Raw genomic sequence first — 22,758 nt, forward strand, 5'->3', positions numbered from 1 at the left:
TAAATTTTTGTTGAACTTCAATAACAAGACCAAGTTACAAGGGAAAGTTATTAGGCAAAGGCTGGTCGGCGGTCGTGGAAAGCCCACAGGCATTTTTATTGTCACAAATATTTACAATAACACGGGAAATCTATAGTTAAGTTAACTTAGACATTTTGTATGCGTTGACTTGCATTTGTTGACCTTGAAAAAAATACACAGAATGAGCACCAATTGAAGCAGGTTTGAAAGGTATTAGAGAGGATTTTACTACAAATTAAGTTGTCTGATTCACTTAAAAACCGCTTTATCAACCTGTAACATAATTGCATAATTGTGTTTACCAGCGCCAAGACGTCTTCCTACTGTCGCTAGCTCCTTGTGCGTGCTCAAAGTTAACCAACAATGGCAAGGAAGAATACACGACCGAGACAAGGACTGAAAGAGCGAAGCCAAACAAAAGTCATTTTGGGCAAGTCTTTTTTTCTAAAGCAGCAGAGAGGTTGAAGACGGATGCTTTGGTCGCTAAGTTTCTGCTAAACAGGTAACTTCAGTTTACTGTTTGAGTAAGAACTATACTTTATGAATCTTGTTAAACATGTAAAGTTGTATAATGACATCAGCGTCAATGCAGCTCAATGGTTTATTGATGCTACATTTCCTACGTAAAAAGCAATGTAGGAGGAGGGTATTTTTACGTATGCGCACTATTGAGAAAACAACAAACAGCCATTGGGCTACTCATTCGCCACAAAATACTTTCTAATACCGCTACGTCCGTTGATCCGGTTTAACATGGACGGTCATCCTTAGATCATTTGTTATTTTTCGTCATAAAGCACTCCTTGAAAGGTAGGCATATGTCACTGACAACGGTTTTGCCCAATTCTGAAATGCTGTATATCTGCAGTATGTACAGCATATGCATTGAACACTCACTATTTACAGTCATTAGGGACAACATCTAAAGCCAATAGCTAGTAAAGGACGACCCTCCATATTTTTAAGTAATTGCCTATAATAATAGTTCAAATCACTGCCAATCCAGTAAAAAGGGATCTTTGACGTCTTTAGCCGTCAATGGCAGTAAATGAGTTATATACACCCTCAAGCTATGATCTCAAAACACTTTAATATAATTTCAAACTCATTTTTAAACATTACCCAAAGCAAATATCTTACAGATTATTTGATTTTGGGAAAAAAGTGTGAGGAGTCTGGTGCGCATGACACCGCTTCACAACTAAAAGTATCAATTACTACTTTCCTTTTAGCCATTTTATCAAGTTTTTGACTCAGTGATACTTTCACAAAGACATTTTCATGATTGCAATTGTCATGGTTCTATTCTATGACATCCTGTTGTGTTGTTATTCAATGTCCCACAGTTTACTATACGATTGCTGGGAGGGCAGAACCTCCGGCTGCACCCTTGTTGGTCATGACCAACAAGTCATTAGTCTTTAGTCTGGCACTTACTGTAACTAGCAGTAAGCCGCGAGCCTATAGACTTCCAGACGACGTCACGCATCCAACAATGCACTACGCCAAATGTAATCAACGCCATTTTGGCAGGATAAACAACTTTTTATTTTTATTTCACCGCATACATACATGTAACAGGTCTTTATTCATCCAATTACTTGATTGGTTCCGTTTCGCATGCGGAAGACCATCCTACTATCTCTCCTGCTCGTCCGGGGGAAACGCCTGTTAAATGCTAGGAACGTGCAGGCTCATCTTCATCTTCATCAGTCCCTGCAGCCGGCCACGCTTCATTGACGGATGTCGTCTTGTGGCTCTCAGCCATTTTCAAAGAATGTGGTGGGATCAGTGGAGCTAAAACGATGAATGGCTGAGTCCTAAGCTCACCGGCTACATGCTACAAACACTCGAAATGCGCCTGCACAGCTACAAAACGAGCACGCACGACGTCGTTATGTCAGATTGATTGAAGGAATCGCGAACCAATCGTTAAGGTGATCCACCCAGAAGACGCAGCGACAAAAGATCCTTGAATACACCTTTAAAGCCGTTTGTTGACATTAATTGCACAATTGATTATTTAAAAAAATCTTAACTAGTGTAGGAATGAGACAAATATGCAAGGACTCAGTTCTAGATGTTACAACTTTGAGTACCACTTTCTTTTCTGTACAGATTCCTTTAAAAACAACTAGTGACAGTATTGAAATTGTCAGATGAGATAAAAGCCTTTTTCAACAAGACTCTTGCGACATTCACACCCATTGTTCCATGACCATCTCATATCTGTGAGTCAAAAAAAGCATATTGTCAGCTCTCTGGGCTGCAAAGCCAAGGCAAAATTTGTCATAATGTAACAACGACGAAAAGATTAGATGTCAAGAGGGGAGTAAAAACCCACAAATGGATCTGACCCATTAATTGCAATACTTGTGTCAGTGTCACAATGCTCCAGGTTTCAACACAATAATCTCTAAATTGGAAGGAGGGCAAGAACATTGGCCAATTTTTTTCTCTTCTTTGGTTGGCAAGGCCATGATGCCCCAATGGTGTTGCAAAGCTGCTTAAATAAAGGCTGCAATTTCATGAGTATGGAGTTTTCTTTTCTATGTTGGTATATTTACTAAAAAAAATCAGCAAATGCCCGTTCCAAAACTATAAGCAATGCTTATCAGAAAATCCCAGCAGGACATCATTACTTATCTGCACTCATCACAAAACAGGACTTAAAACACCCCCCACCCCCCTTCCCCCCCACACACACACATTATTGTACTCATATCAGTGTGAGGACATACATTGACATAATGCATTTCCTAGCCCCTTACCCTAACCTTAACCATCACAATTGATTGCCTAACCTGAACCCTTACCATAACCACAACCAATATACAATTCAAACCTAAACTCTAAAACCATGTCTTTACCCTCAAAAAGAGGTTTTGAGTTGAGGATCATCCAAAACCGGCCTCACTTCCCAAAAATGTCCTCATTCTGTTGGTTAAAAACTTACTCAGTCCTCATAATGCAATATGTACAAGTACACACACACACACACACACACACACACACACACACACACACACAAGGCTTGAGGGACGATCTTATCAAAGTAAACTCCAATCACCAACACCAATCTGCAGCATGTCTAGTTAACTTTTCAGCTAATGTTTATGCAATCACCGGATGGTCCCTTGTCAATCATTATTGCAGCACCACTAATTGGTCGGTAGTATCATTCAGTGTGTGTGCATGTTAATCATCCCCTGATCTGCAGCGCAATCTACAACCAGATTATCACAAAGGATTTTGACAAGACAGCAGGTTATTTCTTAGATGCTGTAGAAGTGGGTCTTCAGACTAATTTGGAGTAAAGTAACATACAGTAGATCAGTGTTCCCCAACCAGGGGTACGCATAACCCCCTAGGGCAGGGTTCACCAATTCCGGTCCTTGAGGTCCAGAGTCCTGCAGGTTTTAAATGTTTCCTATGGAGTTAAATTAGGGTCTAAAGTTTTGTACTTGAAAAAATTAAACTTGAAACTGAAAATTGTTGTGTTGATCTTGAATTTCGCAAAATATAAAAAGGTATTCAAAATAAAATATAAGCATGTGAAACGTTTTTTCGGGTCAAAATTTATTTGGATTCACTTTCCTTTGAATAAATTATTTATTTTCACTTTTTGCTTCCATATATATTTTGACATTTGAGGTCTTATTTTTTTCAGTTGCATGTTTTTGCTTTTCAGATCTTATTTTTTAGGGTTTCAAAACGTATTTTTTCACTTTCAAATCATTTTTCACTCTTAGATCTTTTTTTTTCAGTTTCAAATCTTTTTTTTTTTTCAGTTTCAGACTTTTGACCCGAATGTTACGTGGGGGCGTGGTGTCAACTGAGCTCGGCGTGGAATCATGAGTGACAGCTGCACAAAAGTGCTTTGGAACCACCCAGTTGTGCCTTCAGGGAACGTAGGAATTAAACAACTCTTAACTCAACACTTATATACACCATATTTGTGTGATTGGCAGCATATGAATTGATGCCAACGACAAAATTCCATTTAAAACCCCTATTTTAGACAGTACTGAGCATCAATTGTGGTCTTTGAGCGATTGATTATGCCAGATGTTGCCTTACAACAGTCACGTTTAAGTCTTTGATATGTCCAACGTCTACTTGGCAATTTGTCACAGGGGGATGGTTCCAAAGCACTTTTGTGCAGCTGTCACTCATGATTCCACACCCCGCTCAGTTCACACCACGCCCCCACGTAACATTCGGGTCAAAAGTCTGAAACTGAAAAAAATAAAAGATTTGAAACTGAAAAAAAAGATCTAAGAGTGAAAAATGATTTGAAACTGAAAAAATACGTTTTGAAACCCTAAAAAATAAGATCTGAAAAGAAAAAACATGCAACTGAAAAAAATAAGACCTCAAATGTCAAAATATCCTTCTATTGTCACGAGTTAATCGCCGTTGTTTGCGGCCACCATTTCTCCAATAGTCTTTTTGAATGAGTTTGTGGATAGAATATCTTCTTTGCCTTCTCCCCCAAGTCAGGAGAGACATCAACGGTTGAGTACACAAAGAACTTTGTGTTCTTTTTACAGAGGAGATCTCCTTTTATCCTCCTTAGTAGTGTCGTACAATGTAACTACGGCCTGGGATAACCTGTGATGCCAGATTTTGAAAAACTACCTTCCGGCAGCAGTGTGTCCCATCACACAGAGCAGCTTCTATGTTTTTGTGGCAGGTTTTTGCCTCAGCTGTGCCAGACTCAGTCAATTTCCAATCAGTCAAATTTTGGGTTGCTCTCACTGCAACTACCTTGGCACGGATTGATAATTTTTTTGCAAATACGCTCTCCATTCTGACAAACAAACATCACATCAAACATATAATATGTATATCTACTATACATGTAGGTGTCATGCATCTAACTGGTGTTTTTTTATTTTTTTTCAATTAGGCTACTTCCTAAAGAGTACATAAGTATTTTCAACACACATTTTTCTGTATAGTAGCCACGTCTGACATTTTTAATACAAGAAACCATATGTAAATTAATTCAAAATTCAGCAAGTGATTTTTTTTTTATTTGGTGTGCTCCTATAGTATAGAAATCCAAGAGTCACAAATAAATAAAAGCATGTTTTTTATTAAGTAACAGACAATTGTTAAAATGGCTTTTAAATAGTCAAATAAGATAATGCTCGCTAATTGTCATCAAAATAGTATTTCAAAATGTTTATATTTATTTAATAGTGATGCCTTTAGGCTTCGTCCTGCTCGTGCCAAATATCTCAACAGAAATTGAGTGGCTACAAGTCCAGGCTCCACCCCCCCAATATTAAATGTCAGTCGTTTCTGAACATATACATGGTGATTTCTTTACAGTATTCAAATTTTTTAAATCCTGTTTTCATGGGTTTTATAAGCTGGAAGCCCAAATAATGTAAAAGTAAACAAGTTAATACTTGAAATTGTGGGCCCTGAATCTATAATCTAATGAAGTTTGACTTTTAGAAATATGGAAATTATTCAACTTTGAGTAGATTTTTTTTTGGGGGGGATGGTGCAAAAGTCAATTCTTTGGAGGGATTCCACTCTTTCAAAAGTCTCATCAGGCACTAGCTTCACCATCACTCATTTGAAAGGGAAGCCGTCTCAACCTTTGGCTTTAACCTCAACTCAACCAATCACACAACAATAAATGTGAGTACATCATTGAAATGAAAAATTATTGATTTGATTATACATGACCTGAGGAACACATTAGAATACGATATAACTGAAAGATGTAACATCTGAAAAAAGAACCTATAACCTAAACATAGAACCTGTTCTGTGTGACGGGACACACTGCTGTCAGATGACAGCATTTTCGAAGAGTTCCCAGGCCATAGCTATATCCAGGGACGGACTGGGAACAAAAGTCAGCCCTGGAAAATATTTGTCAACAGGGGTGAGGGAAGTGTAGGTCTGGGGTGGTGGAAGGGAATTTCGGGGGCATGGGAGATGGAGATGGGAGTGGGGTGTGGAGTGGCGATGGAGGTGGGGATCGAGATAGGGGTGAACAAGAAGGTGGCCAATGTACTGTATTACAAGAGGAAAATAAGGGCCACAATTCCCACAAACATTACCCCCCCCCCCCCCCCCCCAACTGGGAAGTATGCATGACGATTTCTTCACAGTAGTCAAATTTTTTGAAATCCTGTTTTTGTGGGGTTTATGAGCTGGAAGCCCAAATTACTGTATGTGAAAATAAACAATACTTGAAATAACATAAATTGTGGGCTCTGAATCTATAATCTATGAATGTGTATTTTTAAATGGAATTATGGAAATTATTCAACTTTTTGAGGATTTTTTTTTTTTTTTTTTAAAGGGTCTGTCTATATATAAATATTTATATTCAGAGGTGCACATAAACTCTATTGATGTAAAAGGCATTAAATTAATTTACAGTAATTTCTGGACTATGAGGCGCACCTGACTATAAGCCGCACCAGGTAAATTTATAGAATACTCAAGTTTGTTAAACATATAAGCCGCACCCCGACTGTAATGTTTTAATGTTATCGCACCGGTGGTTACCGCTACTTTCTTTTCCATATTAAGGGCACAAATTGTCTTGCTCTCGTTCTGTCTCTCCTACTGTATTTGTGCTTGCTTGATTTGTTTTGCTCTGCCTGACGGGCTTCTGCTTCATTTATAGTGCGCCACCTTGTGATCTGATGGATAAGCCGCACCTTTGTATTGGCCGCAGGGTCAAATGCAAGTGAAAAAAGTAGTGGCTTATAGTTCATGATGTATTTTTGTAATACTGTAGTTACTTGTAGTATTTTTGCTTTTTTGCCACTGGTTATGCCACCAACTGGTGATTGTGTTTGTAGATTGTGTGATTCACTGAATATATATTAATATAAGTCTCTAGTTGGTTATTTATTTCTGACTCAAACTTATTTCCCTTGCACATTTTGCCATTTGTATGGCTATGCACATTTATGTTTGCGTCTGGACAAATTCCGATAAAAGCATACAATTCCATAAGAAACTTGATGCATCTTTGCGATATGCATATTGCATGGACCAATATCGTGATATCAGTATATATATTTTTTATATGTTGTGCAGCCCTATCAAGAAGGGAATCCGGCATAAAAACTAAATGAAAAATATCACGCAAATTACTCACTGTGGCAACCCCTGACTGACTGGGACTAAGCCAAAAGTCAAACAACACTAGACACACTACATTTGTGTGTGTTTAATTAAACTTTATTTAATCAAATATGTTAGTATGCCCATAAACACCAACATCTAAGTAATGAATGCATCTAAAAAGGCCCGCACTCATGCCAGTATTTACTTTTGATCAATAAACTGGACATCAATTCCGTGTACGTCTTCATAGTAAAAGTGGGCAAAAGTGATGTGACGTCTTTCTCCCCCCACTGACTCTGTTGAGTCCAAAAATAAATTATTACAGAATATGCACTTGACTCCACACAATTGTTGCTGTGAGTTTTCTGTAACTGCAGTGACATCACCATAATGTTGACCTCAAATTGCTCTATTAAAACTATTATCATTATCAACTATTATCCTGTATGCCTCTCAAACCCCACAGCCCCTAGTTTAGTTTAACATTTCTTTTGAGTACACAATTTTGGGCTTAATTTTGTATTTAAAAGCAAGAAAGTTATTTATTATTAGTAACATCCTATGATTCAAGATTATAGTGGCATCTGAGGTCAGACAAGTACGTTTTTCTCAGTGCTCTTAAGAGATTGGCTTGGGATGATACACAGTTGTATTTATTTATTTATTTATTTATTGGCATTCTTTCATTCCTACTCTCTGCCCCCATCTTTGACCGCTGTCATTTTTCCTCTAGCTGCGCAATTTAGGGAGATGATTATCTTTGCATCACCTTCCTCCAACTAACACTCAAGCCCAGTAGCCTTCAAAGAATAGAGTGCAAGTGTGAAAGGCCTTGAAGATGGCCACGTTTCTCATTGCGCGTTACCTTGTAAGGTTACTATCTCTCCTCAGTCTGACTCTGGAAAAGAAGAAATGTGGCGTTCTCCGATATATGTGTTTGCACGTGCACATATTTAAAATGTAACATGGTGGAAATTTACTAAAATTGTTGTATACTTAATTGTACAAAGTACAGAAAGAGAATATTTCGTAGATGCCGTAAAATGGCATTCCTGTGCCGTTCTTTGTGAGATGTGACTCAACAAATCAGTTCCGCTGGAAGAACAAGGTACAAAGCAGCAATTGTCATGTGTGTGCTTGATATGCAAGATCAAACCTCCAGTGCTGTGAGACCTCACGGATTATGCGTGCATACAAATAAGTCACGTGTGTACCTTTTGATTTGAAAGGAAGCACATATAAAAGGAGCACTTTTCTCAGATCCTCTCAAATCCTGTGTGACTGTGTTCACTAAATCACAGATGTCCATCTGCAAAACATCTATATTAAACAGGAAGAGATGGAAAACATTTGTCACTGTCTGTTTCAGCCTCAGTGTTTATTGTGTTTGTTAAAAAGTCACAACACAAAGCTGCTGATTTGTTTTACTACATTCTTCTTTCATGGCCTTGTTGACCAGTGTTGGAGCTATTCAATTCTTCCCTTAGAGCAACATTACATTTCATCAGAACCCCCCCCCCCCCCCCACACACACACACACTAACACTAATAGCTCTTAGTTGCTTTACCCCCTAAGTGCATTTAAAAGATAAAAACTCACCTACAATATTTACCTATGTAAGCATGCCGAACTGTCAAGAGACCAAGACAGCTGAGCTAAGCTGCCCCACTGGCAAATTAGATGTAAGTTGAGTCAGGCATTTAGATCCAGCACTCTCAGGCAAGCAATAGCGTGAATAAATATATCTTCAGGTTTACTGAAATACTCTGAAAATTAGCATACAGTATATGAAGAACAGTCAGAACAATAAGTGAGTAGCAAAGATCTATTAGCTCATTAACTAAAGGGGACAACAGGGTTTCAGCCATATCCCTATTTATTGTAGGCATGCAAACATGGCTACATTAGCACAACCTCAACTGATGTCAATTGTCAGAGATTTAAACACTGGATCCATATCAAATGGATTTCTAAAGATAACATTTTATACGATCAGATATGCTTTCTAGATCAGGGCCCGGTTGTCCAAAACTTGTTGTTGTCTTTAACCACTGGTTAAGTAGATTTAACCGACCGTTAACGGCACTGTTATCTTGTTGTTCAAAACTCTGTCAACTTTAACCGGCTGTTAACCTGCTGTTAAAGTTAACACACCTAGGGACCGCCGCTAACTTTTTAACAGTGTGGTTAACTCTGTCTTCGTGGCTAATGCTGCCTTCATGTTGCCCGTTGAGCGCAAGAAAAAGAAAGTCTATCAAGGGCTTGACTTGACATTGGTGATTATTCTGATGAAGAGCACGCTGCCACTTAGCAGTGCCAAGTCTCATGCTGAGTCAAAAGAGAAAGAATAAAAATTTGCTTTTTAAGACTAGTTCTAAAAATGGACAGAAGGGGGCTTGCCCAATATTTAGTGGGAGGTGATTCCAAAGAGAGGTTACCTGTAATGTTTCTTGTTTGCTTTCACGTCAATAATCAAACAGACAACAACACTGTGAATAGCGGCTAATTATTTACGTTAAATTAATTTAAATGTAATATTATTATAATAATATTCTTGTTTTTATTAATTTTGATTTAAAACAGTCATTACAAATATTTAGTAATCATTACAAGTATTAGATAAAAAAATACACACATATTAGAAGTATGTTAATACAAAAACAAGACGAATAAAAGCAATTCTATCAAAAAATATTACACAAAAAATTCTAATAAGTTAAAAATACAATTATGTTAGACACAAAAATATGAGAAACAAAATCCAACAAAAACATGCAATATTCTATGCTACAAAAATACAAAAATATTACCCATAATATTCACTGAAAACACACACAGTAAAAAAAAAATATTATAATGAATAAAAAATATTTAAAAAATATTTCACAAAAACTTGCTTCAATCATTGATTGAATAATGTTTGTTTGGTTGGTCGTTTGGATAGTATCCATTCCTTTCGCCGACCCAAAAATAAACGGCACGGTTAACTTTAACGGTGCTGTTAACTAACAGCGTGACCAACCATGTTTTGAACCACGCATATTTAAGTGTGGGTTAGTTAACGGTGGGTTAGGAATTTAGACGTCACATACAGACAAATATACCAACAAATACACTTATGCACAACAAAATCTTTACAGACTTAGCGTATGCCATACTGCTAAACAGTGATATGGCAGTGTTAAAAATGAATATGTTACAACAACAACAACGGAGACTACTGTTATTCTGGTAAAGCGTAACAGTAACAGTAACCTTGTTACCACTACTGATTATCCCCAGCGTGCTGATAGACATTGAAATATAATCTGAGAATTTATCAACAACACTAACCCCAGGAAGTCTACAGTTCGGGATTTTCAGTGGGCTCTGACCTCTGCACCAAAGAAAAGCTACTGCACATGTCAAACTTTTAAAGAGTGTCAGTCGTGAAACATCTTTGTGCCCAAACCGGAAGTATGTCATAAAAGGAGACAACAGATAAACAAATACATTTTACTCACCATTAACTGTATACAATCCCGTTCATCTATAAAAATAGATGCACGCATCTTTTAAATTACATTGTTTGTATTATAATGTACATTTTCATTGTTGTCTTATTCAAGGTGACTCAAGTGAGGCAGTTGTGGGGGCGTGCCCTAGCACCCTCGATTGCTAGAAAAAGTGACTCCAAGAAAATTTTGAAGAAAATTCTGCCTTTGTCTCAGTTCTTGCAGCATGCAAGTCATCAATATTGTGTAGCGAGGGACTGATTGTCACTGATACTGACACTGACATCACTTTGACATATCTCGTGTTTGAGCCATGATTCATGTCAGTCCACTTGATGCAACAGCTCTCTAAGGTATGATCACGCTTGTTTAACTGCAGAATAATGAGCAGATCTAATCTGATGCAGGTGTTAATTTTGGCAATGGCAATTTACAGGGTGATTTCAGACTTTTCCATACAAGGTGGTTTCAAATTACCAACATCACATCATCCGCAAGGGGAGATCTTGAAGTTCATCTGCCGATGTCAGGCACGGACCCCCCGCGAATCTGTTTCTGTTTCCGTAATGTCAAGCCCCGCATAGTCGGGCGTACCTTCCGCAAATGAGGGATGCTGCCACAATTGACCAGGAAATTGCTTTGCTTTATCCCACAAAGGTGCACATTGACACAAACCCCCATTACACCCAATTCTACCGGCGCAAAGTCTATGAAAATACCAAAACAAAGAAAACTCCTCCCAAAAACTATTTGACATTTTTAAATGTCCGTTTTTACATGTAGTGGGACTTGAAATGAACTTGAATGTATGTCTTCCGACTACAAAGTCTAAGTCCATAAGGACTGAGCTACTGATAATATACATGTAATAATAATAATAATCGTAATAATAAAATAATAATAATAATAATACAGGGAGTTCTCAAGTTATGTACACGTTCCATTTCTACGCTGGCAACGTAGCCCGAATTTCCATGTAAGTGTGAACAAGATCACAACATAGTGTCTCAATGCACTTAACAATACAGGGAGTAATTTTGTTACAACGTACGCGACATACGACGTTTCGACTTTACAGTGCCCGTGCCTTGTCCGTAGCACCTTCTTTTTTGTTAATTTCCCACAGTAATCACGCCATTTTTAAGTTATTTAAAGTTGTTGTTACCCCCAACAACGGGCGTCCATTGAGCAGGTCAGCTCTCCATCAGGCGCGTCACATTTCTGTGTTTAAGTTATCAATAGCTCCGCTTTGCCGTCCGTCAGCAATGAATGTCCATGGGGAAATATTGGTTCCGGCTCTTCCGGATCACGCAAATATGTTTTTTTTTTTAATTACTGTACAAAGTATTTTGATGTAAATATCGACTCTTACGGTGAAATCCGTCTAACATCGAAATTCGGGTCCGTATTTCGAGGACTCCCTGTAGTAAAAACAAGGACACAGAGATACACATGAACCCACAGACAAAAGAGACAACAAAGACAAGAAAGGGTAAACAGAAAGCGTACATTGCAACAGACAATACAATGTTAAAGCACATTACAAAAAATTATTAATTAAAAAGTAATAATTAATTAAGATCATATTCCAAAAAGTATCCTAACTTGCTGAACTGAAAAGTACTGCTTTTTGGAAATGTGTCCTTATTAGGCCACAAAGAATCCTCTCCACATAAACTACAACTCTCATAGGAAATAGGATACAGGGATGTGTCTTTAGTGTTGCTTGGCAGCATAACAAAAGGCCCATTAAAGCTAATTAACATCTGTTTCTGGCTCTTCAGCGTGAGTTAGGCTGTCAGGATTCCTTTAGACCAACCCGACTGGCAGGCGAGAGCGGAGGCAGGAAGGAAGCTTCGCACACAAACTCAACTCCTAGTACACAAGCGCAGTGCCACAAGGCAGATCTGAGCTCAAACCATCACACGGATGCCGCCACACACATACACAAAAATAAGCTGTTCTCAAAAAGGCAGTATTCTTAGAAAGTTTCTGATCATATCATCTGTTTTATACATAAACTTATTAATCAAAAATGTTTAAACATCACATTTAGATTGGTGTTATTATCATTTTAATTACTGTTTTGGGGAGACGGAATGCCTTTTTGACATATATTAGCTACAAATCTACTCAAGACAGGTTCATTCAAATCTGTAATACACGAATGTTCCCTAATCAATTTTAAATGCAATGACACTGGAATGAAATTCATTAGGAGCCCTTTGCACACATGTGGAAAAGTGCACAAAAAGCAATACAGTGGTCCCTCGCTACTTCGCGGTTCACTTATTGCGAAGTCTATCTATCGCGGATTTTTATTTGGGTCCATAACATAATAAATCAATCTCTACATACACTGTAGCATCATTGCAAATGAAATGACATCCAATTTTTTATAACATTTCAACACAAATGAGCATTAATATTCACACTAAAGCATAAAGTATAACAAAACGAAACATACATCATTCCTGCTTGATAATTCAACGTGGATGGCAGTGGATTGCAATTTCATACTGCTCCGTGAAGGCAGACATGTTGTTTCGCTCGCAAACAGGAAGTATGTTGGCGGAAACCGCAAGTACGTTGTGTTGCCAACTCCCCAGTAAGAAAAATTGGCTGTCCTAAAAGTCTCTAGAAGTCGCTTAAATGACGTCATCGCCCAATTTGCATAATTGCAATTTGCATGTAATAGTAATGGACGTTGTAGGAGAGAGGAATAACGTCGTGGGAGAGGCAAAATGTGAGTAAAAACACCCAAAATAACACCAGAAAAAAAGTCACAAGATTTGTCGCTAGTCACTTTTGACAAACAATCAAAAAAGTCGCAAAGAGGCTTTGGAAAGTTGTCAGATGTAGCGAGAAAGTTCCCAAGCAACATTTAAGTTTAGCGATAGCGATTGTTTTTTGTTTGTTTTTTAACACCCTCTACTTTGCTGAAATTCACCTAACATGCGCGTGCGTGGAACGTATCACCCGCGAAAAGTTAAGAACCACTGTATATACATATACGACATTCAGACATACACAATTATTAAAATGGGAAGATTTTTTTTATTTCAATGGCACAGTAGTTTATGCCATTTATAATCAATCCCAAGCAAATCAAATTGAGGTGTAGTGTTTGTAGAACCATTCATATTACAACTTGTGTTCCTCCTGTTTAATCCAATCTTAAAGATACAGTACATTAAAACCAGCACCGCACATGCTTCTTGATCAAACACAATTATGATATTATGCAAAAGGTGGTACAATCGACAATAAGATCTATATACTGCCTCAGATTATAGTACATTTGCAAGAACAAAATGTGCAACTAACTTTAAATATTGTCCCAAAAGTCCAAGTTTTATCTGTCATACAAAGCAGCAGTCAGGCACGTTGCGGCCAATGCGACTGCACTTTATCAGCTCGGCAGACAATAACTATTCAGCATGTGGCAAGATCTATCATTGTGGGCCAGGGACTGTATTACAAGGCCTTAGATTGCAAACTAGATCAGCCTCTCAAGGGGAAATAGCAGAATTTGTCAGAACCATGCAAGTGAGGTAAAGCTGCATAGTCAAGCAGCGGAAATGAAAGGCGGCCTCCCTCAATCTCATTCTGCCACAAAGGAGGGCTCGTGCTTGACTGAAGAGGAGATGTTGGAGGGTAAAGTGGATGGGCTCTGTGGAGAAAATGATTGAGAAGAGATTTCAGATAGGGGATTGGAGTATTGGTTGGGTGGGGACAGGTCAGTGTTTGTCGTCATTTCTGGGGGAGGGAGCTGCAACAGCTGACAAAAAACAAACAAACGTTTTCGTTGGTTTTCTGTTAGGATCATGAAATGTAAATCATTACCGTTTATATGGGGAATTTGCGCCACCTTCTAGAGACAGCGCTTTGTCAATACTGTTGCTATGAAATGTTGAAGTGAGAGGTTATCAATGTGAAGCAAGTATGACTTCATTAATGTTCCAAAATAGTTGGTGGAGGAGCTAAAGATGGCTTGTTGGGCAAGTTTGACTAAGAGTGCCATGGCCACACGTATTGTGGCGATGTTGAGTCATGTCAGGTAGAGCTACTAGCTCACAGAAGAAGTTCATGACTCAACAGCAGCAGATGCGCACTTGTGAAAACTTATTGAAAACATTGGGCGGGGTGTCACCACACAGAACACTAGCCACACCAATGGTACAAAAAAACAGCACAATGAAATGAAAAGGAACAGGTAAGTAAAGAAACAAACTATTATGTGGGAAAACAATTAGTTTGGGGGGCACCAAAGGGGGTCTCCCAAAAGGCACCATTCAAGCTTGGACTGCAACTACACAGTAAATTCCATAGAGTAAATTTTACTCTGAAAAAGAGTATATTCAGTCCCAGCCTGAACAGAGTTAACTTTACACTTGGAAGAGAGTAAAATATACATACATTAAAAAAAAAAATCAAAACTCACTCAAGGGTTAAGGAACAATCCCACAACCTTCAGCATGGGAGACTGCCACTCTATCACTTGAGCTATGCCATGCCTACTGTTGGCTAACATTGCTGGTGTGTCCAAAAGGAGACCAAAAACGGTCGGAGATATAGGATTCCACCTGACACCAGCGATATAGCTCCCAACCTTAAGGTTCTGTGATCATTCATCAACCTTTGAGTGATTATTATTATTAGTAGTATTTTATTTTATTTTTTTAAATATTTTACTCTCTTGTGTAAAGTTTACTCCAGTTTAGACTGGGACCGAATATAGACTTTTTAGAGTAAAAAATAATTTACAAAATTTACCATGTAGGTGATGCTCGACTGCAAGTGGCATTATTTAATTGGATGCATAACCGGAGTTTAACCTAAAAAAATAAAAATTTAAGCCCAGCCTGTGGTTCAATAAATATGTGATAGGACTACAAAGTCATATGCAAGGGAATGACTAAGTAGCAAGTAAATTGACCTTTAAATGTGACACAGTAGACCGGATTTACTTGGACATTTATTGTTACTGATATACTCATTCTCTCGTGCGTCTCATTACACCAATTTAAGGTACATGATCTAAATTTCTCTAGTTTCATTGAGGGACCATAAAAATAATATTATAGACCGGAATGGCCAAAGTGGATTAATGATAATAACGAGCAAATGGAGCAGAATCTTGAAATAACGACTGACATTTATATGAGTCTGAATCAAATATTACTAAATTCACTCAGGCGGAAGGCAGCATATAAGTACCCCTTGAATGAGCTATCTTGTCAATGTCAGGCAAATAATATTGAGTTTTTAGTTTTTTTTGTTTTTACTTTATTATTTATTAAACATGGAAAAACACAACATCAATCAGTGGTACTTGACAACATAACATAATATGTAAGGGAAAAAATAAACACATTGGAACCCAGAGAGCCAAATGAAGCTGACGAGTGAAAAATGCATATTTGGACATTTAAGACATATTGCATATTGCACATCAATGGAAGCGGTATCTCATTATAGCTGTATCTATTCTCCCTAAAGGCATCCATCTCCTTTTAATAAATTAGACCTATATTATTATTTCTTATTAAATATTTCTGGGGCTTCTACCATGGCTCCAAATACGTTTTGTGATTAAATAGTGTTATTTTGTCATGTTTAATTTATTTTTAGCTCGTTTTTTTGTCTTTTAAATGTTCAGCTCTTGTCAAGCTATGTCGTTAGCTAGCTTCCCTCCCCAAAAAACAAGTTCGCAAACGGTTTTATTTTGAAATATACCGACGCCTGACTTTTTGTCTGGCTCATGTAATTTCCTCAGCTTCATGAAAATCCGCATGCGGAATACGGAAAAAATGGAAACCTGTCAGAAACCTTCCGCAACTCCGCATCAGATACGAACCGCATATGGTGTGAATTGACACGCAGACTCAAATGCTTTATATTCCGCATCCGTTACGCATTCTCAGTGATCGCCCAAATTGAATTAAGCACAAATGGGAGAATATGCCCCTTGATGTCCATGTCAGGCTGAACAGCTGATGTTTAGTGCTAGTGGCCTGGAATTACATGGACTACAGTCATTCAAATGGTGGCAAGTGTGAGTTACATTTTGAAACAATTGTTTTTATTTGACATATGCCAGCCTGTTCGTGAAATACATAGAAGTGTCACACACTTGCGTGTGCGTCGGCAATGCTTAAAAAATGACCGGCTCAGTTGCTTTTCATAATGGAACAGCTCCAAATATACATTCACTCATGAGCACAGTCTCTGATTAAATTACTTTTATTGTATTTATTAACTAGACTAAGTGCAATTTCTGCAAATATTGTGTGGGGATGCTGAAAGCTATATGCTAATAGCTGAATGCTAATAGCTGAATGCTAATAGCTGAATGCTGAATTCTTAAAAAGTAAATTGAAAGATAAATTATGTGAAAATTACAAAGTATTAATAGTGAAATAACATGACAATGATTAGTATTCAAGATTGCATTTGTACTAAAGATTTGCCCAACCGGGGTTTGAAACTATGTCCATGTTTGGCAGGCAATTGCTCAAACCACTGTGCCATTGCTGGCGCAGAATAATCTGTGATTGTATATAATTGTAATGAATACGTCAGTATATACTGCATTGAATTTGAATTGTGAATATAGAATGGAGTAAAAACGTAATAATGATAAATTACATTAAAAGTAATGGATATGAAATAATTTTAAAATGATTGGTATTCAATATTGCATTTGTATTAAAGAGTTCCCCCTAGCGGGGTTTGAAACCAGGTTTTCCAGTGTGCATAATTGCCATGGCTACATTTGCTATGTGCAGTCGGAGGTGGGATTCATACTTGTGACCTCCTGATTACTGCAATTTACCAAGTGCGCCACTGAGCAGTATCAGAGATACTGGTAATGATGATCAGTTGTATGTATGGAAGTGGGCGTGGAAAGTGACTCAGAAAAAGTTCAATGTCAGTTCCATTGAAAATGAATTTAACGTTAAATTGTGCGAATACGGTAAGTAATGTGGAATCCGACGATAAATTTCCCCCGTAAGGCGTGAATTTTTGAAGGAAGTTGAAATTTGAACAATGTAAATTGGAAGTATTATGTGGGAGTTGTTTCACTGCAAAAAATTGTGGAGAATAAAAATCACACAGAATACTGGCGTGCCTGTTATGAAAGAAAACAAACAGGAGCTCAGAAAGTAAAAGTGTTCAGGTTAGATTGATTGCCGGCATTTTGTGGGAGCAGCGTGTTGGATAATTGACTCAATGGCTCAAGGAAGAGAAAAGTATGCACAGGGATGTTTGCCTGACTGCAGTTCTGATTGTTTAGATGGACTTGATGAACAGTTAAATCTCTCAAAACAACTCATGGGTAAAAAATAAATAAATGAATCCTTACCTGTGGAACTGTATAGTGCTATTGATCACAAGATTCATTGCAAAATTTACTTTGCGTGTCAAGAGTTCACCTATAAGTTGGATCATGTCCATGTTATCAATCAAAATACAGGACCCAGTATGCCACCACCATTCTTCAAATAAAGTCTGCTTTGCTGTCTCTTTGTGTAAGGGATATATAATGTTTATAGTTTGTGCCGACATGCTGCATAGCACTATAAATGATTTGTTGGGGGGGCATGACATGTTTCAGTGCAACCTACTGTGGTCAGAACTATTCTTGTCAGCCCCATGTAAATGTATTTGAGCTCCTTTCAAATGAGTGATTAATTTTATTGCTAGGTGGATCACACAGTAGCTTCATACATGAGGCTAGATCAACATTCCTGTTAACACAAGCAAGTGTCAAGTGATGTGACGTAAATTGCCCTTCAGTTTTGCGCAACAGCTCAGAATGCTCAATAGGATTTCACAGAGCAGAGGAAGTGATACAAGTCAGCTTTTGCAAGTATGAGTCACACTTAAGTGCAACTGTGAGTGAAAATTTGAAAACAGAGGGCCCGATTCACAACTCTGTTCATAATCATCTTCTTAAATTAGTTCTAATAAAAGGTGGTAAACAAAAAACAAAAACCTTAACGTGACCGACTTTATACTACGTAACTAATTGTTTATTGCTAATGTTATACTACAAATCAGAGTAGACGCTTTTAAAGCTTTTCTGGGTAAATGGTGATAGTGGTGCACATTGATTGACTCACTTGACTTCCGGTGTCCTCTCGGCGTTCTCTCTGTCACCTCGACTCATGATTTAAGATCAGTTTTAGCCTTGTTATCAACCTTTTTTGCCAACATTTGCCATTTAAAATGTTTAATGTTTATACTTTATTCGGATTGCCGACTGCAATTTCTTTTTTCTTTTATAACCACAGATCTCGAGTTTTTATTTAGCTTTTCCGGAATGACTCGACCAGACGGGAAATGACAGCATGAGACAATCGAGCCTATCCACTTTAGGGCCCGTGCCAGTAAGTCTTTGCTCCTGGAAAAGCTCTATCTCAGGCACGCCACTTCAACACCATGGACTCCCACTTGAGGAGTCCTCGTGTGTCCGCAAAACTTTATTCATTGACACAAACAGCTGAATCAACCACACTAAACAACTATACTACCGTGGCTGTTTTCTCTGCTCCCACCAGTCTGACGTGATTCATTAATATGCCTGCACTTACCCCTCCGAAGTCCTGTGACCACTGCATCTTCCTGACCCAAACCGTCGGCGAGCTAGAGGAACGAATCTCATCGCTTTATAAACTCCGGAGAGATGTTCCTCGGCTCAGTGGTCATGATGGGCGCAGTTGACCGTTCCTGTCCAATCACTCAAAGAGTAAATTGGGTGCCAAATGTAAAAGTCTGGGTCGTGTTTCTTTCACCCCGAACCCAAGAGTTCAGTCCTCTACCCCTCATCAAGGCTGGTAAACTGTTCATAAAAAGAAGTTGAGGAGATCACCTCATGCCGATCCTTCCCCTTCCCAAGAACTCCAGCTCTCCAACATATTCCAAGAACATGACTTTCCTCTGTTGAATTCAGACTGCCACTGTTCGGGCTAGAGCTGATTTTAATGTTCTACTCCTAACATTTAAAGGTGCATGTTGCAATACTGACGCAAATTGGAGTGTTAAAATAACCATATTTTTCACCCACACATGTTTTAAGAATTGTAAAATGGACAGGAGGCACTACTGTGGCACAATGGCTGTTGCCTCTATTTACCTGTAGAGTGAAATAATGATAGGGTGTTCGGGACCAATCTTAAGCTTTTGTGAAGTCAGGCGCGTGCACGCTCTCTCTTGCTCCGCAGAAGCGCTGGGAAGGCGGAAGTGTTTGGGAGTGTGAGGACGAGTCTGTGGCAAAAGACAAGCGTGTGTGACAGCAGAAATAAAAGTGTGTCAAAATAATAATAAATCAAGTGGCTCCTTTTGTTCAACAATCGGGCCGAAAGTTTGCTGACATCGCAATCGATCTCCAGCCTGTATTCGGATAACCAACATTCTCACTACCCGAAAGGAAACGAACACGCGGAGGAAAAGATCTACTCTACAACAATTGGTGACCCCGACGTGATCTCGGGCTGAGGTGTTGATCAACAGACAGAACATCTGGCGCCAAAGTAATTAAAGGTAAGAGGACATTTATCCTCCTAGTTGATTTTCTGTCTGTTGAATACTCCGAGACCTGTTTTCAAGTAATTTAATTTGTAACTAAATTGTATATGAGATCTAAGTGAACAGATATGAGTACATCTAAAACACAAGGTTGTTTCGTTCCATTACGGAATCCTAGAAACAAGAAATCCTTGTTTTTGGATTTTACTAAGACATTAAATATACAAGGTGGTTTCGTTCTATTTTAGAATCTTAGAAACTGAAGTCCTTATATATGGGGTAATGTTACGAAGAAATAAGTGCATAAGAAATAAGAGAATAAGAAGTTCGAGTGGTTTTGATAAATTAAGGTTTGAGTGCTTTTGTTTGGTCCTAGTCAAGCACTTTTGAAATAAGAGGAATAGTTCGACCACTTCTGAAAAATTAAGGCTCGGACACTTTTGTTTGGGAATAAGCAAGTGTCTTTGAATAAGGAAAAAGAGAAGGCCTATGTGTAACTGTGGTACCACAATAATACGTCAATGAAGTAACTAAAATAAAATAATAATAAATAAATAAGTAAGTAAGTAAATAAATAAATAAAACAAAATGAAGGGAGAGTTTGACAGTGAAAGTGAATGGTTCAATTTACGACAAATACCAAACCATTCTGAATAAGTGTGCTGGTGAGTAAATCCTGAATGTATGATAGAACGGGGGTCGGGGGGGGGGGTGAGAAGAGAGAAGGGGGGGGGGGGGGCTAGTGAGAGAGAACAGTTTAAAAAAAAAAAGGGAGTGGATGAGAAGTGTTGCTCAAGTGTCATGTCCAGAATCTTTCAGGTGCCCACCCTGACTCCGTTCTGGACCGAACCAGAGTTCCTAAAAGACCCCGAATAATCTTCCAAAGGTCCAGCTTTTCCTCCTCATCGGCCTGTGACTAGTTCCCAAATCTTGCAGGCCCCCATGTTGGCTAAAGTTGACCCGTCCACTGGTAACTCTGCTATGTTTTACAAACCTTTCTCTCCCACTGATGTGTGAGTGTTTTGATGCAGAAACTTCCGCCTATCCAATTTGGTGGTGCCAATTGGCTTCAAGCAGTGCAGAGAGCGGGTACGGGACAAATGTTAATAGCAGGTGATATCCGTGTTCTTTTTACACAATTATGTCCGCTTTTATAAAATAAAATTTACGTTTTTCATTTATTTTTTATAATTTTTTTCTTTTCTCTCCCTGATAATTAGGCTCTTACGCGAGAAAATTATTTAACCTTGTCTATAGCCTTAGACCTTTGTTTCCCCTCCCTGAGTGTGTTATTTCAGATCTGGTGTTCGCTCCCAAAGCAGATGAGGAGGCTGCGGCTTTTGTTGATCGGGCCCTCACTGATAACACCCTGAAAACAGGAAACGCCCCTACGGCAGCCATTTTGAAGGGCGTTCCCAAGTCTGTGGTACAGGCCATGGAGGCCAATCCGGATCTTCCCGGTGCTGAGGTTGACCGGTGGTTGTCACATCTTAAACATCATTTAAGGAGACATGCTAAAGAAAAAGAGTCTAAGGAAGAAACCACTCTTGCTGTGATCTCATCTCCCTCTGTCGATTCCGAGTGCATGATGTATCAAGCAGGTTCATTCATGGGTCAATGTGCGCCCCCTGGGTGGCCTAACATGTGCTTCAATTGCGGACAGCCTGGTCATTGGGCCCGCGATTGCAGACAGCGACCTCAAGCGTCTGGTTGGAGAGGCAGAGGCCAACAACAGAGAGCAACCGCAGCAGCAACAACATTCCCCGGTGCCAAACCAACAGTATCTGCCTCCCTCTGGTGGACAGTTTCCACAATGATGGTGCCCTGAATCCACATGCTCAGTGACTGTTCAATGTTTTTCACAGACTCTTTTGCATTCTTTTGTGTTTGCACCTAACTGTCCAGTCAATCTTTTGGGCAGAGATTTCCTCATCGCCACATGCCCTCTCATCAAATGCAGCCCTGATGAACTTATCCTGGAATTTCCGGATGATAACACCTACTGCTGCTCTGCCTCCTCTGCCTCCAGTGTCACCTCCCAGTTCCCGCTTGTTGAACAACGCCCTGTGGCATGCGCCACTGCCGACATCTACTGGGCAAGAGTGGATATTGACTCCAGTGGTTGGCTCAAAGCTGAGCTCTCTGGTCACCTTGGGTTCGTAACCTCAGATCTTATGATATGGTAACTGATTGTATGCATTGCACTCTGTACTATGACAGATCAGGGGATGAGATCTATAGCGAGGCATTTCAGGAAATTGAACATGGGTGATTTGTTTGCAGGCTCACAGCAAAGGATCTCGGTCCGTTTGTCCTGGCATGCACACAGGCCACTGATTGGCAAAATGTATTTCACTCTTAATTGCTCTATTTCCCGTCACTTGATGCTTATTGGATTCAGTCTAACACATTTTTACCCACTTCCGTTTTGGAGCACCAGCTTCTGGATGGGCACCATGGACGTGAAACAACCGACAGCGATTTTGCTGGTTACCTTCTTGATTTCTTTTCCACATCGCTGTGGTCCATGGATCCCACTGATGTTGGTCTCTGTAACGTCTCACCTGTTGTGTTTCAGATGAAACCAGGACAAATATA

At 39.0% G+C, this 22,758-nt stretch overlaps 1 pseudogene; it reads left to right on the forward strand.

The window, feature by feature from the left end:
- LOC147178297 (zinc finger BED domain-containing protein 4-like) overlaps positions 1–22,497 on the forward strand; it is a 36,878-nt pseudogene extending 14,381 nt beyond the window's left edge.
- The last annotated feature ends 261 nt before the right edge of the window (positions 22,498–22,758 follow it).

This window comes from Leptonotus elevatus, chromosome 2 (genome assembly GCF_054856555.1).
Source record: "Leptonotus elevatus isolate MCC_2025b chromosome 2, RoL_Lele_1.0, whole genome shotgun sequence".
Classification (NCBI taxonomy): domain Eukaryota; kingdom Metazoa; phylum Chordata; class Actinopteri; order Syngnathiformes; family Syngnathidae; genus Leptonotus; species Leptonotus elevatus.